Source organism: Oncorhynchus mykiss, chromosome 24, assembly GCF_057628025.1.
Source record: "Oncorhynchus mykiss isolate SJ-2025 chromosome 24, ASM5762802v1, whole genome shotgun sequence".
Classification (NCBI taxonomy): Eukaryota; Metazoa; Chordata; class Actinopteri; order Salmoniformes; family Salmonidae; genus Oncorhynchus; species Oncorhynchus mykiss.
The window spans coordinates 19,368,915-19,385,624 of NC_143045.1; the positions used below are offsets into that span (position 1 = coordinate 19,368,915).

At 40.5% G+C, this 16,710-nt stretch overlaps 1 protein-coding gene across 1 annotated transcript in view; it reads left to right on the top strand.

The window, feature by feature from the left end:
• pitpnm3 (PITPNM family member 3) overlaps positions 1 to 3,647 on the top strand; it is a 128,362-nt gene extending 124,715 nt beyond the window's left edge. Inside the window, exon 20 of the mRNA XM_090218613.1 lies at positions 28 to 3,647. The gene's annotated coding sequence lies outside the window, so the exon portion shown is untranslated. The remainder of the gene's footprint in view (positions 1 to 27) is intronic.
• Positions 3,648 to 16,710: the final 13,063 nt, after the last annotated feature.

Sequence of the window (16,710 nt, forward strand, 5' to 3'; positions counted from 1 at the left end):
CCTAAACAAATCTTTCTTTCTTTTCAGTGTTGTCACCTATATTGGATCTTCTGCTGGTATCCGTTGTGTTAACCTACTGCTTGGCTGCTTGGCCCTCTACACATCTTCAACAGCTTCTCCATTCCCAGGACTCATGTCTAATATTCCTCAAGCTTTCACCTAATGCTTGAAACAGCCATGCATTCATCCTAATGCTGCCTCTCAAGCTCAAATTATGTCCAAGTTTTTTCAGTGGCAGTGCTATTGAAACAGTATGTTGTTTTTTGTCAAGCAAAGAGAGAGACACTTTGGTCATTTGTATCATGGTGCAAAAACACTTGCTACAGAACAGGAGATCAACACACAGACGCCACCACAGTCAAATGCTAGAAGACTCCCTCTCGTCCCCCACTGGGAATAGCAACAGAGGAGATCCTGTTGAAACCTATGGAGCAATGTTCTAGCCCAAGCAATATACCATCAGAAGATGTTCCAGACAGTGTGTTCATTGACCTGTTGTGTTGACAGGTGGCAGAGCTACACTGACAGACTCCTGCAATTATCCTTTATACACATAGGACAGACATCTTGTCCCTCTCTATGGTCTGTGTCCCCAGGAGTGCTGTGGGCCTCTGGCTGCTTCACACTGTGGACATTAACCTTATGTTCCTCAGCCCGGCTGACCTGACCTAACCCCACTCCAGCCTCAGCCCTATAGCCATCCATCCATCCATCTCTCCCTCTCTCATTCAGTTAGTCAGTGAGGCAGAACACAGCTTCAGACAGCAGCATGGTAGGGGGTCCATGGCCACTGAACCGACGACAGAGTGGACAGCCGAAAGCTGCTCTGTCTTGCACTATCCAAGTACTACAGTATACCGCGGTGCTTGGTGTTCTGTAGGTCTGAATCCTAAAGGATGTGTTGTATCTCAGCACACTCGCTGCAGGCTGTGACAATGCCTGTGGAATGCTGTTACTCCTGGTGGCTCAGATACAATAGCGGGATTTGCTTGCTGTTGTTGTGATCTTATATCTGACTGCAGATGTGGAACTACATGTTTTACTCCTCTGTCAGGATCCTGGGCATGTATGGATGGACTGAGTATGATGTGCTTTGTAAAGCTGTTTGAGGGAATGGTTGTACTGAATTGACCCAAAATTCTTTACAAGGTTGTGATGAGATAGACTCAGACATCAGAGTAGTCATGACGACCTCACATGAGGAATGATGAAACAACTGATTGAATATTGTTATTGTCAGAAGTCTAAAAGGTGGAACTGACACTGAGAAGTGAATATGTTCTATGAACGGTATATCTTTCAATAGATCCTAACATTCCTGTGGGGTGAAATAACATCATTCAGAATGTTCTAGCTACCATCCATTTTAGGAAAGCTTACAGCTTGAACTGTAAGAGTCGTCGTTGGACTAATGAAGGGGTGTGTCTATTGATATGAGATACCATGTCATCATATCTACTCTACTATGGTGGGTTAGTAAAAGATCTGACCACTCTGTGCAACTCACATATTTTTCTATAATGAAAACTGTGTACAGAAATATTTTAAAAGTGTGTTTTTTTAACATGGTTGTTTAACGTGACTGATAGTTACTTTTGCCTTAAATTGTATTTTGTTGTTGTGTAGAATTATGAAAATTACATTATTATCCTAATTGCTTGACCAAAGTAGGAGTTTGACATTCATGAGAAAGTGTGTTGTATCGACTTGATATTTTGTCTTGTATACATTTGAAGTATATTCTGAAAGGGAGTCATGCGTCATGCATGCACTGTGAGTGTGTGTTATTGTGTGTGTGTACGTTTCTGTATATTCAAGTATTAAGTATTTATGGTGTAAATACCTGTAGCTCCAATATGCTCCTGAGCACGACAAGTAAAGACCATGCAGGAGTAGTATTGTGTTCTTCAAGGCAGGAGTAGTACTGTGTTCTTCAAGGCAGGAGTAGTATTGTGTTCTTCAAGGCAGGAGTAGTATTGTGTTCTTCAAGGCAGGAGTAGTATTGTGTTCTTCAAGGCAGGAGTAGTACTGTGTTCTTCAAGGCAGGAGTAGTACTGTGTTCTTCAAGGCAGGAGTAGTACTGTGTTCTTCAAGGCAGGAGTAGTAGTGTGTTCTTCAAGGCAGGAGTAGTATTGTGTTCTTCAAGGCAGGAGTAGTATTGTGTTCTTCAAGGCAGGAGTAGTATTGTGTTCTTCAAGGCAGGAGTAGTATTGTGTTCTTCAAGGCAGGAGTAGTATTGTGTTCTTCAAGGCAGGAGTAGTAGTGTGTTCTTCAAGGCAGGAGTAGTATTGTGTTCTTCAAGGCAGGAGTAGTATTGTGTTCTTCAAGGCAGGAGTAGTATTGTGTTCTTCAAGGCAGGAGTAGTACTGTGTTCTTCAAGGCAGGAGTAGTACTGTGTTCTTCAAGGCAGGAGTAGTACTGTGTTCTTCAAGGCAGGAGTAGTACTGTGTTCTTCAAGGCAGGAGTAGTAGTGTGTTCTTCAAGGCAGGAGTAGTATTGTGTTCTTCAAGGCAGGAGTAGTATTGTGTTCTTCAAGGCAGGAGTAGTACTGTGTTCTTCAAGGCAGGAGTAGTAGTGTGTTCTTCAAGGCAGGAGTAGTATTGTGTTCTTCAAGGCAGGAGTAGTAGTGTGTTCTTCAAGGCAGGAGTAGTATTGTGTTCTTCAAGGCAGGAGTAGTATTGTGTTCTTCAAGGCAGGAGTAGTACTGTGTTCTTCAAGGCAGGAGTAGTATTGTGTTCTTCAAGGCAGGAGTAGTAGTGTGTTCTTCAAGGCAGGAGTAGTATTGTGTTCTTCAAGGCAGGAGTAGTACTGTGTTCTTCAAGGCAGGAGTAGTATTGTGTTCTTCAAGGCAGGAGTAGTAGTGTGTTCTTCAAGGCAGGAGTAGTACTGTGTTCTTCAAGGCAGGAGTAGTATTGTGTTCTTCAAGGCAGGAGTAGTATTGTGTTCTTCAAGGCAGGAGTAGTACTGTGTTCTTCAAGGCAGGAGTAGTACTGTGTTCTTCAAGGCAGGAGTAGTACTGTGTTCTTCAAGGCAGGAGTAGTAGTGTGTTCTTCAAGGCAGGAGTAGTATTGTGTTCTTCAAGGCAGGAGTAGTATTGTGTTCTTCAAGGCAGGAGTAGTACTGTGTTCTTCAAGGCAGGAGTAGTAGTGTGTTCTTCAAGGCAGGAGTAGTATTGTGTTCTTCAAGGCAGGAGTAGTATTGTGTTCTTCAAGGCAGGAGTAGTACTGTGTTCTTCAAGGCAGGAGTAGTATTGTGTTCTTCAAGGCAGGAGTAGTATTGTGTTCTTCAAGGCAGGAGTAGTATTGTGTTCTTCAAGGCAGGAGTAGTATTGTGTTCTTCAAGGCAGGAGTAGTATTGTGTTCTTCAAGGCAGGAGTAGTATTGTGTTCTTCAAGGCAGGAGTAGTATTGTGTTCTTCAAGGCAGGAGTAGTATTGTGTTCTTCAAGGCAGGAGTAGTACTGTGTTCTTCAAGGCAGGAGTAGTATTGTGTTCTTCAAGGCAGGAGTAGTACTGTGTTCTTCAAGGCAGGAGTAGTAGTGTGTTCTTCAAGGCAGGAGTAGTATTGTGTTCTTCAAGGCAGGAGTAGTACTGTGTTCTTCAAGGCAGGAGTAGTACTGTGTTCTTCAAGGCAGGAGTAGTACTGTGTTCTCATATGGGTCAGATTCAACGAGTGTCTCACCAAGAATTGCACTGGCAAGGTTTTTATAACTGTTGAGAAAGAGCAAGAGCTTTTAGAGTTGTCTCAGCGTTAAGCTTCAAACCCCATTGACTGGAGAAGAATCCTCCCCCTTGGCAGGAAACCAGAAGCATAGAGTTAGTTATTTGCTTTCCTCTTTTATTGAACCACATAGAGTAACACACCTTCGGGCCAGTACCTAAGCTTACTAAACTAATGACAGAACAGTAGCTACAGTGCCTTGCGAAAGTATTCGGCCCCCTTGAACTTTGCGACCTTTTGCCACATTTCAGGCTTCAAACATAAAGATATAAAACTGTATTTTTTTGTGAAGAATCAACAACAAGTGGGACACAATCATGAAGTGGAACGACATTTATTGGATATTTCAAACTTTTTTAACAAATCAAAAACTGAAAAATTGGGCGTGCAAAATTATTCAGCCCCCTTAAGTTAATACTTTGTAGCGCCACCTTTTGCTGCGATTACAGCTGTAAGTCGCTTGGGGTATGTCTCTATCAGTTTTGCACATCGAGAGACTGACATTTTTTCCCATTCCTCCTTGCAAAACAGCTCAAGCTCAGTGAGTTTGGATGGAGAGCATTTGTGAACAGCAGTTTTCAGTTCTTTCCACAGATTCTCGATTGGATTCAGGTCTGGACTTTGACTTGGCCATTCTAACACCTGGATATGTTTATTTTTGAACCATTCCATTGTAGATTTTGCTTTATGTTTTGGATCATTGTCTTGTTGGAAGACAAATCTCCGTCCCAGTCTCAGGTCTTTTGCAGACTCCATCAGGAGTCCTGTATTTGGCTCCATCCATCTTCCCATCAATTTGAACCATCTTCCCTGTCCCTGCTGAAGAAAAGCAGGCCCAAACCATGATGCTGCCACCACCATGTTTGACAGTGGGGATGGTGTGTTCTTTTACGCCAAACATAACGTTTTGCATTGTTGCCAAAAAGTTCAATTTTGGTTTCATCTGACCAGAGCACCTTCTTCCACATGTTTGGTGTGTCTCCCAGGTGGCTTGTGGCAAACTTTAAACGACACTTTTTATGGATATCTTTAAGAAATGGCTTTCTTCTTGCCACTCTTCCATAAAGGCCAGATTTGTGCAATATACGACTGATTGTTGTCCTATGGACAGAGTCTCCCACCTCAGCTGTAGATCTCTGCAGTTCATCCAGAGTGATCATGGGCCTCTTGGCTGCATCTCTGATCAGTCTTCTCCTTGTATGAGCTGAAAGTTTAGAGGGACGGCCAGGTCTTGGTAGATTTGCAGTGGTCTGATACACCTTCCATTTCAATATTATCGCTTGCACAGTGCTCCTTGGGATGTTTAAAGCTTGGGAAATCTTTTTGTATCCAAATCCGGCTTTAAACTTCTTCACAACAGTATCTCGGACCTGCCTGGTGTGTTCCTTGTTCTTCATGATGCTCTCTGCGCTTTTAACGGACCTCTGAGACTATCACAGTGCAGGTGCATTTATACGGAGACTTGATTACACACAGGTGGATTGTATTTATCATCATTAGTCATTTAGGTCAACATTGGATCATTCAGAGATCCTCACTGAACTTCTGGAGAGAGTTTGCTGCACTGAAAGTAAAGGGGCTGAATAATTTTGCACGCCCAATTTTTCAGTTTTTGATTTGTTAAAAAAGTTTGAAATATCCAATAAATGTCATTCCACTTCATGATTGTGTCCTACTTGTTGTTGATTCTTCACAAAAAAAATACAGTTTTATATCTTTATGTTTGAAGACTGAAATGTGGCAAAAGGTCGCAAAGTTCAAAGGGGCCGAATACTTTCGCAAGGCACTGTATATTTAAAACATGTGAATGTAAATAGGTTTCTGTATCCCCATCCCTATAATAATGTCAATAACATACCAGCAACGATGTCCTGGTCTGGGTGAATACTGTTTGATAGGATGATATACACTTTGACTTGTGATTTGTATCTTGATCATGACAATGTCATCTGACGTGACGATGTCTTAACTTTACCCATCAATATAATGTGTTGTACACTGTATGGTACTCACTGTATTTTCAACGACACTACCATTGGGTGTTGTACAGTACACTATTTACAGTAATTCTGATTTCAGCTGGCCTGTTTCCTATAAAATGTGGTGGGAAGGGCAAAACAATTGGCATTCAATATTTTACATAATTTATGTGAATGAAGTGATATGTCTTTATTTATTGTCATGCTGTTCTATCTGGAGGAAAACTGTATGGTCAGAGTTACACTGCTGCAGAAATCAAATTGAACATTTTGTACAGTTTTAATGTAGTGGAAACATTTGTTTATATGATATAGTTTCCTGTAATTGTGTTATTGGACTTCAACCATCTCTCACTATCCTGTCAGTAATAAAAAATGAGCACAGACAAACACTCAATTTGGTTCAATGCTCCTTGATTAACTGTCTCCTCCAGCTCTAAGAATCAGTCCCGAGAACTTCCTCCCATCATTCTAATGACTCCATCAAGCCCATAATCACACAGCTTTGTGCAGACCTCTACTTAATATTTATGCTAATCCACAGCTATTTGGAAAGCTTTACCAGATAGCCCACATTGTCAAACTTAACCCTGAAATTGAACCCCTCGCAGCCTTATTTTGACTTCCTGTGTCCTTATCCTTGTTGTTATGAATCTCATTTGTCTTTGGTATATTAATGGATATATTAATGGGGAGAAAAGTTAGTTCACAGGAAGTCTGTAGAAAGTATTGCCTACTTTTTGACATCATTTGTTATACTGCCAAGCCTCTCTGGCCTGATCAATATCTGGAATGAAGGCTTTCCCTATAAGACTCATGTAGTCATTGTCACTGGTAATTTCAAAGTCAAACAAACATGTACTTCTCCATCAAATACACTCTGAGGCAAAACAAAAGCTTTCTAGACTTGATAGTATAGGGATTATGATCACTGCAACTCTATTTATCCTCATTCACAGTTACCAGGCTTACAGTATGTAGTAACTATTGTTCTTCTGAACAGTTTATTAGAGTTCCACCATTACCTCTCTTCTTCCACATAAAGAATTCCCTTAATTGTAAAGGCTTTTTGAAGCCTGGCAGAGTTGTTCCTTTGGGCTATGATAGGAGTCGTGACTTCCATCTCATTCAGTTTGATTAATTGCACTTGATTTCTTTGGCTGCAAAGCTATTCCCTTAAATGGTCGACAACACAGCAGAGGGCCATCATGCCATGCAATCACTTTGAAATATGGCTCACACAGCGGGAGAGAGGGGACTGGAAAGGCAACAACATACTCGACACACAAACTCGTCTCAGCACATACAGTACCAGTGGAACCACATACTCATTCCAGGGTTTTTCTTTATTTTTTATTATTTTCTACATTGTAGAATAATAGTGAAGATATCAAAACTATGAAATAACACATTTGGAATCATGTAGTAACCAAGAAAGTGTTAAACCAATCAAAATATATTTTATATTTGAGATTCTTTAAACTAGCCTCCACCCAAAAACAGAAATACCTTATTTACATTGGTATTCAGACTCAAAATTAAGCTCAGGTGCAACACGTTCCATTGATCATCCTTGAGATGTTTCTACAGCTTGATTGGTGTCCACCTGTGGTAAATTCAATTGATTGGACATGATTTGGAAAGGCACACACCTGTCTATATAAGGTCCCACAGTTGACAGTGCAGGTCAGAGCAAAAACCAAGCCATGAGGTCGAAGGATGGTCGATGGTCACTCTGACAAAGCTCTAGAGTTCCTCTGTGGAGATGGGAGAACCTTCCAGAAGGACAACCATCTCTGCAGAACTCCACCAATCAGGTCTTTATGGTAGAGTGGCCAGACGGAAGCCACTGCTCAGTAAAAGGCACATGATAGTGCACTTGGAGTTTGCCAAAAGGAACTTAAAAGTCTCTCAAACCATGAGAAACAAGATGCTCTGGTCTGATGAAACCAAGATTAAACTCTTCTGATCGAACATCTCTGGAGAGGCCTGAAAATAACTGTGTAGCGAAGCTCCCCATCCAACCTGACAGAGCTTGAGAGGATCTGCAGAGAAGAATTGGAGATACTCCCCAAATACAGGTGTGCTAAGCTTGTAGCGTCATACCCAATTACACTCGAGGCTGTAATCGCTGCTAAAGGTGCTTCAACAAAGTACTGAGTAGTAAAGGGTCTGAATATATATGTAAATGTAATATTTTAGTAGTTTTTTTATTATAAATGTGTTTTAATTCATTCAAACCTGTTGTTGCTTTGTCATTATGGGGAATTGTGTGTAGATTGATGAGGAAAAAAACTATTGAATACCTTTCAGAATAATGCTGTAATCTAACAAAATTTGGAAGACGTCAAGGCATCTGAATACCTTCTGAAGGCACTGTAACATGGTAGGTAATCCATGTACTTGATAGAAAGTGGTCTCAAGACCACTATGGAGTCCCACTGAAAGTGGTTGTTATGATTTGTAGAATGTGGCCTGAAATAGCCCCTAGCAGCGCAGCACTTCAGTGCTCATAAAGACTGAGGAAAGATGCGTCTGCACGTCTTGGTTGTGAAACAGAAGTATAAAGCCGCCAAACAGGGGAGTAGAGAACTCAGAAGGCGTGCAGCAACAGATCATGTTTTGTTCAAACATAATTGACTAGTACATCAAAATTCTTATTCACAGGACACATACTGTACTACTTGCACACTTGCACAGCAGTAACGTTCCAGCTCATACTTTTCCAGAATTATCTAGCTCCAAAATAACTCTCTACTAAACTTCTCCATGGCAGGTAGTTACAGAGCTTGGAACCACGTGCCAGTGCTGAATCACAGGGATTGTTATTCCTGGACAGAAATCAAAAGCTTAATTTGTCCTGTGATCTTGCCGGTGACTTCTGGATGCCACAGCAGGGAGGAAATGCTTTAAACTCTGCCTAGATAAACAGCCCAGTGCATGCATATATATATATATATATATATATAGAGAGAGAGAGAGAGAGAGAGAGAGAGAGAGACCTTCACTATGGTGAATCACTAAAACAATACAAGAATACACTACGGAAAAAGAAGGAACAGCACGTCAGAAATCAGCTCAATGTAATTGAAGAATCCATAGACTCTAACCACTTCTGGTAAAATTGGAAAACACTAAACAAACAACAACACAACGTATTATCTATCCAAAATGGAAATGTATGGGTAAAACCACTTCTCCAATCTTTTTGGCTCTATAACCTGTTGATGCCAGGCAGATTTACGCCCCCTTTGGAGAAATTGGGTACCCCTAGTAAACTGAAAAAAAAAAATATTAAAAATTGCTAATATATGCATATAATAATTATTATTGGATAGAAAACACTCTAAAGCATCTTACCTTGAATGGGCTACAGGTGTCACGATGTTTGTAATACTGATGGTCGGACCAAGGCGCAGCGTACTTCGAGTTCCACATATTTTAATGAAAGTGAAACTTAAGCTAATACAAAACAAAATAAAGAATAAACGAATCGTGATGACAATGTAGTGCGAACAGGCAACTAAACATAAACAATATCCCATAACCCACAGGTGAAAAATGCAACTTAAGTATGATCCCCAATTAGAGACAACGATTACCAGCTGCCTCTAATTGGGAATCATACACAAACACAACATAGAAAAATAAACCTAGAACCCCACATAGTAATTATAACGCCACAGGTAACTTTCACAAAGCTGTGAACGATCTGAGACAAGGCAAGAACGGCATTCTATGCCATCAAAAGGAACATAAAATTCAACATACCAATTAGGATCTGGCTAAAAATACTTGAATCAGTCATAGAGCCCATTGCCCTTTATGGTTGTGAGGTCTGGGGTCCACTCACCAACCAAGATTTCACAAAATGGGACAAACACCAAATTGAGACTCTGCACGCAGAATTCTGCAAAAATAACCTCTGTGTACAACGTAGTAGAACACCAAATAATGCAATAATAATTAGGCCGATACCCACTAATTATCAAAATCCAGAAAAGAGCTGTTAAATTATACAACCACCTAAAAGGAAGCGATTCCCAAACCTTCCATAACAAAGCCATCACCTACAGAGAGATGAACCTGGAGAAGAGTCCCCTAAGCAAGCTGGTCCTGGGGCTCTGTTCACAAACACAAACACACCCCACAGAGCCCCAGGACAGCAGCACAATTAGACCAAAGCAAATCATGAGAAAAAAAAAAAAAAAATGCTATTTGGCCCTAAACAGAGAGTACACAGTGGCAGAATACCTGACCACTGTGACTGACCCAAACTTAAGGAAAGCTTTGACTACATACAGACTCAGTGAGCATAGCCTTGCGATTGAGAAAGGCAGCCGTAGGCAGACATGGCTCTCATGCACACTGCCCACAAAACGAGGTGGAAAGTGAGCTGCACTTCCTAACCTCCTGCCCAATGTATGACCATATTAGAGACATATTTCCCTCAGATTACACAGATCCACAAAGAATTCGAAAACAAACACAATTTTGATTAACTCCCATATCTACTGGGTGAAATACCACAGTGTGGCATCACAGCAGCAAGATTTGTGCCCTGTTACCAGAAGAAAAGGGCAACCAGTGAAGAACAAACACCATTGTAAATACAACCCATATTTATGCTAATTTATTTTCCCTTGTGTACTTTAACCATTTGTACATTGTTACAACACTGTATATATACATAATATGACATTTGTAATGTCTTTATTGTTTTGAAACTTCTGTATGTGTAATGTTTACTGTTCATTTTTATTGTTTATTTCACTTTTGTATATTATTTACCTCACCTGTTTTGGCAATGTTAACACGTTTCCCATGCCAATAAAGCCCCTTGAATTGAGACAGACAGACAGACAGACAGACAGGCAGGCAGGCAGGCAGGCAGGCAGGCAGGCAGGCAGGCAGGCAGGCAGGCAGACAGACAGACAGACAGACAGACAGACAGACAGACACTACTATTAGTTTCCAAAAATGTAGAAGGGAATTACTTTGGAAATAAATTATTTACATTACTTCATGTATTCATTATATAGTGGTTTCCATCAGAATACTTTAAAAATATTTTGAAAATATGATTAATTCTGTCTCTGTTTTCTATTTAAACTCAGAGGACAAAAAATAAAAAAAGGTCATGCACCCGAGCCACGAAAGGTCACGTACCTGAGCCTATTATTTATCAGACGATTCCCACACTGGCTACGTCTTTGGATTTGACTGCCAGCTTGCATGGCCTCATCTGATCTGATTTCATCAATATTTAACTGGCTTTAGTGGTTTTATTGGATCTCAAAAGAAGAGCTGCGGGACTAGCCCTTGTTTCTGCAATTTGCATGCTGGCCACCAATATGTAACTTTATGGAATCACATTCATGAGAATGCAGCTGAATCATTATCTTTGTCTGCCAGGATCCAGGCATGGTAAGACCTGGCAAGGTGACAAGCTTTCAATAAGCAAAGAATATAATAGAAAATAAGTTCCTTCAGTCACTTATTCATTTTATAATTCACCAGAAATCAAATAATTGTTAGACTTCAGTTCTTTATTACTTAGGTCAAATATATGATGTTTCTTATCGGCAGGATGTTAGACAAAAGAAAACAATTAGATTAGTTACAACATTTCCGTAACTGTGTAGGTACCGTTGAAGAACAAATATCTTACTTCCAGCACTGTGAAAGACATAAACTTTTTTTTTTTACCTGTTAAGTTGACTGAGAACCCATTCTCATTTACATCAACAACCTGGAGAATAGTTACAGGGGAGAGGAGGGGGGATGAATGAGCCAATTGGAAGCTGGGGATGACTAGGTGGCCAAATTGGCCAGGTGGCAATTTAGCCAGGACACCAGGGTTAACACCCTTACTTTTATGATAAGTGCCATGGGATGTTTAGTGATCACAGAGAGTCAAAACACCTGTTTAATGTCCCATCCAAATGGCAGCACCCTACACAGGGCAATGTCCCCAATCACTGCTCAGGGGCATTGGGAAAAATGTTTTAGACCAGAGAAAAGAGTGCCTCCTATTGGCCCTTCTACAGCACATCCAGCAGCATGTGGTGTCCCATCCAGGACCAACCCTGCTTTCCATCAGAAACAAACCAGCAGTGGGTTACAGGGCGGTATGCTGCAGGCTGAAAAGGTATGGTATTTGAATGCGTTCTGCACATGAAAACACTAGATTCACTTTTAACTTTGGGTCCGGCGCTTCCCATTGTGTCGTCCATTATTTCCAAGGCAATGTATAGAACGTTGGCGTTAATTCCTTACGTTCCATCAGTTGACACCTTACAATAAAACAAGCAGACATAGTCATTTCACAAGCTAGCTCTCTCAGAAAAGCACATGTTGTCCTGTCTGTTTGTTCTGATAGAAATGATGGTACTAATGTCATAGTATCCCAGACTTGTTTATGAATGTATTAACATGATCTTCTTTCGAACTGTAAAACTTATAGACTATAATTTCTTGAATCTACAACAACCAGACAGACTATAATTTCTTGAATTTACAACAACCAGACAGACTATAATTTCTTGAATCTACAACATCCAGACAGACTACAATTTCACAAGCTACATCTCTCAGAAAATGACCTATTGTTCAGGTGATAGAAATGACAATAATCTGAGTTTAACCCAGACTTGAACTGTATGTTTACCACAGTATAATAGCACCATTCAGTTCTCTCTGATCTCTCCATGACAGCTCTAACCTTCCACAATGAGCTGGAAGAACTTGGTGGTGTCTCCATACTCTGTGGTTGTTGCCATGCAGTTGAAGAGTCCTGGGTGGAGGTCCCTTAGGGCCTTGGTGATGGTGACCTTGGCCTCCCGACCAGCTCTAGGGCCTCCCGTCCAGCAGCTACGACACCGTCACAGGGGGTTTGGCGTAGATGGGACAGGACAGCACCATGTCACTGAACTCCTCCATTGTCACATTGTCTGTACCTGACAGATCTGTGAGGACAGCATGAGGAGAGGAATATTATATTATGATAAGGATCAATAGGGCTCTCCAACTTAATTGAGTGTGTGCTAAGGCATAAACAGATTTATCATGCTATGAATTCTATTGTAAATGTACACTACTGTTCAAAAGTTTGGGGTCACTTAGAAATGTCCTTGTTTTTTAAAGAAAAGCACATTTTTGTCTTTTAAAATAACATAACATTTATCAGAAATACAGTGTAGACATGGTTAATGTTGTAAATGGATTTTTAATGGAATATCTACATAGGCGTACAGAGGCCCATTATCAGCAACCATCACTCCTGTGTTCCATTGACACGTTGTGTTAGCTAATCCAAGTGTATCATTTTAAAAGGCTAATTGATCAATTTTGCAATTGTTAGCACAGTTGAAAACTGTTGTGTGATTAAAGAAGCAATACAACTGGCCTTCTTTAGACTAGTTGAGTATCTGGAGCATTAGCATGTGTGGGTTTAATTACAGGCTCAAAATCTTCTGAAACTCGTCAGTCTATTCTTGTTCTGAGAAATTAAGGTTATTCCATGGGAGAAATTGCCAAGAAACTGAAGATCTCGTAAAACGCTATGTACTACTCCCTTCACAGAACAACGCTAACTGTCTCTAACTAGAATAGAAAGAGGAGTGGGTGGCCCCGGTGCACAACTGAGCAAGAGGACAAGTACATTAGAGTGTCTAGCTTGAGAAACAGACAAGTCCTCAACTGGCAGCTTCATTAAATAGTACCCTCAAAACACAAGTCTCAACGTCAGCAGTGAAGAGGCGACTCCGGGCTGCTGGCCTTCTAGGCAGAGTTGCTCTTTCCAGTGTCTGTGTTCTTTTGCCCAGCTTAATCTGTTCTTATTATTGACCAGTCTGAGATATGGCTTTTCTTTGCAACTCTGCCTAGAAAGCCAGCATCCTGGAGTCACCTCTTCACTGTTGACGTTGAGACTGGTGTTTTAGAACAATGAGTGAGTACAATTGAGAAAGCACTCAAGCTAAATTCCCTCATATTCTGATCCATGCTTCCTGAGAATGAGGACTGAGAATGAGGATTCGGAGTATGATAGATGTCTGTCCATCAGTCCTCACAGTGGACAATCAGCATCACAGAGGCTTTGATGCTGGGGTCTCTCTTTTGCTGGCAGGTGAAGGTGACCTGGTGGTCGGCCTGGGACACGTCCTGTACACACAGACTGCTGACATTCACACTGTTCCCCTCGCCTAGGTTAACCTGAAGAAGTCACAAGCCCAAACGTATGCATATGGTTTAATAACACTTTGCTACCATGTGTTAAAGAAAATAAACAGAAAGATGAAGAAAAAAAACATTCCATGTGTTTGATTTCTTGTTCCAAGCACCCTTATTACTTGTTTACAGAAGAAGATTTAGAGTTGAGAATGTTCCCTTCCTTTACTGAGACTAACCTGCAACTCGTAGACCACACATAGCATGTTAAACCTGGAGCCTAGCACATGGTTCATAACAACTGGACCATTGTCATTTAGTTCCATTACTAGTGAGGATTAGGGTAGATTTATAGGACTATTGTTTAACCCATATTGTACGCTTTTTTCCACCTTCTAATATTTAATGGATTGAACTTGAATATGACAACTTTCAGGATGAATCAAACGACTGTTTTTGATTCATCAATATATATATAGATGTTTTTTTTTAATGATTTATACATACTTTCCCAACTCAGAAATGTACCTAAATAATCTACAGGATCAGAGAGTTTTTAAATCTACGTATTCTAGTTTGACGACAAATTTCATATTACATGTACACCATATTTGAATGGATGGCTTAAGATAAATGTACTGAAAACCCAAATGAATGAAAACTCCACGAGAAAATCTGTTGGCTAACAAGTGGCAGGATTTTCAGTGGTTGAATTAAATGTATTCAGCGTGTGCAAGGGAACCACGCCTGCAAAGCCCATTACCATAGCCATGGGAAAATCTGAATTAAACACATATATTAATAAAAATAATCATATTTGAAAATATTTTTTTTCTCACAAAAGTAGTGCACAGGGCCTTTACTAATCCTGTATTAGTGGACCGATGTAGCATGTGCAAAAAATAATAATTCTATGCCTGTTATTTATCTGTATAAGTTAAGTCTGAATACCAACTACATTTCCTAAGTCAGAATCGGTACATCCAAGACAAGAGAACAATATAATTTGTTATGGTGCCATTATAAAAACACCAGACATGATTACTGTACATGGGTGTTTTTAATATACTGTACTTACAGTAGCTTTTTATATCTGTTTGTAATTCATATCATCTGAATATGACATGCTGTGTGAAAGACAATATAATTTAGGGAAAATACTATAATTTGGTTGGGTGACTTGTGTTGGCTTTCCTCCAAAGCTTTTATTCTTCTGTTCTATTTTGTTTGTGTTTCCTGTTTAACTCTGTATACTGCATTCACACCTCAGACATGAAACATACCCATCTATAACAGGGCAAATTAATTTTACACCAAGCACTGGTACTCACTGTGCTGGAAAAACATTGTCTTAGAGCTGAAAGGGGATAGTTTCCTTGGTGGAGAGGTAGATATCAGCAGTGCATTTTGGAAGGAAGGAGGGTTGTTTTTTATTTACCTGCTGCTAGTTGACACAAACAGTCCAGGAAGAGAAGCGGGGGAAGGGCTCTTATCAGACGGTTTATTTTCATCCTGATGGCTGAGACCTAGAGGAGGAAGCCAGGGGACAATAGTATTTCATAGCTGACAGAAATAGCTTCCCTCTGCAGTGCCTGTGGTCAAGTGGTAACACTGCTAGCTCTTAGCACATCAGCTGTATAATGACCATGGAGACCTGAGGGTTTGATTCCCAAGCTGCATCCAATCTTCCCACTGTGTCTCCTCTTCACATATCTCTGCTCCTGTGTTTCTAAGCTGTCCAAACAAGAGAGAGAGAGAGAGGCGAGGAGAGCAGGGATATGAAGTGCCATCATCAGTCCAGGAGATTGTGAACAACACGATAACAGATGGGCATCAGAAGGGAAACAACAAGATGTCAAGTGACACAGCACATTATGTTTGATTTGGCATGATGGTCCAGAGACTGACACAGTACACTCTCCCCATAGGAGAATCCTTTGAAGAACCCCTTTTGGTTGCAGGTAGAACCATTTTGGCTTCCACGTAGAAGGGTTCTACATGGTACCCAAAATGGTTCTACCTGGAACCAAAAAGGGTTCTCCTATCGGGGACAGCTGAAGAACCCTTTTGGAACCTTTTGATAACTGTTGAGATTTTAGACAGCTTTCAGGTATTTACAGCCCTGTTGCCCCCTCCAGTGCTGAGATAGTGGGAGTGCAGTTAGATACTACATCTCCCTGTCACTGTCATCAGTTCTCTCTACCTGATAGGTGTCTTCATAGTTTGTGGGTGTGTCTACTGGTTTTGGTTTGTAATTCTCCTCCATAAAATAACTTCAGGCAACAGTCACGTTTCCGTAAAGTGTTTATGAGAATATAAGGATATATTCCATTCATAAGATATATTTTTCCCATTTGCATTACCGTCTGCTGTCGCAGTGTTACAGATGGCCAGGTAAATGAAGCAGGCTGGATCTTCTATTGCTTTATGCCAGTGTACTGACCGGGTGATCTAACATGTGATGCTACATCCTTCACAATGATAAACACACATCTAGTTGAATAGTTTGATTTTGACTTTGCAGTTGAGGTGGATTGCTTGGTCAGAAGCTAAGATTGTTGTCATAAAAATATTATCAACAATCACTGTATGCTCTTAATCACCTATCTCATTTCTTTTCGCGTTGAGGAAAGAGGATGACGATAAGGTTAATTGCATGTATGTAAATCATTATGTTTCTCTCTGTTGGCACTCCCCATCCATTCGATACAAACAAAGCATAAATACCCAACAAGTATTAGTCATTCAGTTAAAAGACCTGCAATAGAAATACTGGTATTTATTGGTCTCTTCCAGCTTGGTCCTTGTTGAATGCCAAGAGTGTGCAAAGTTGTCATCAAGGCA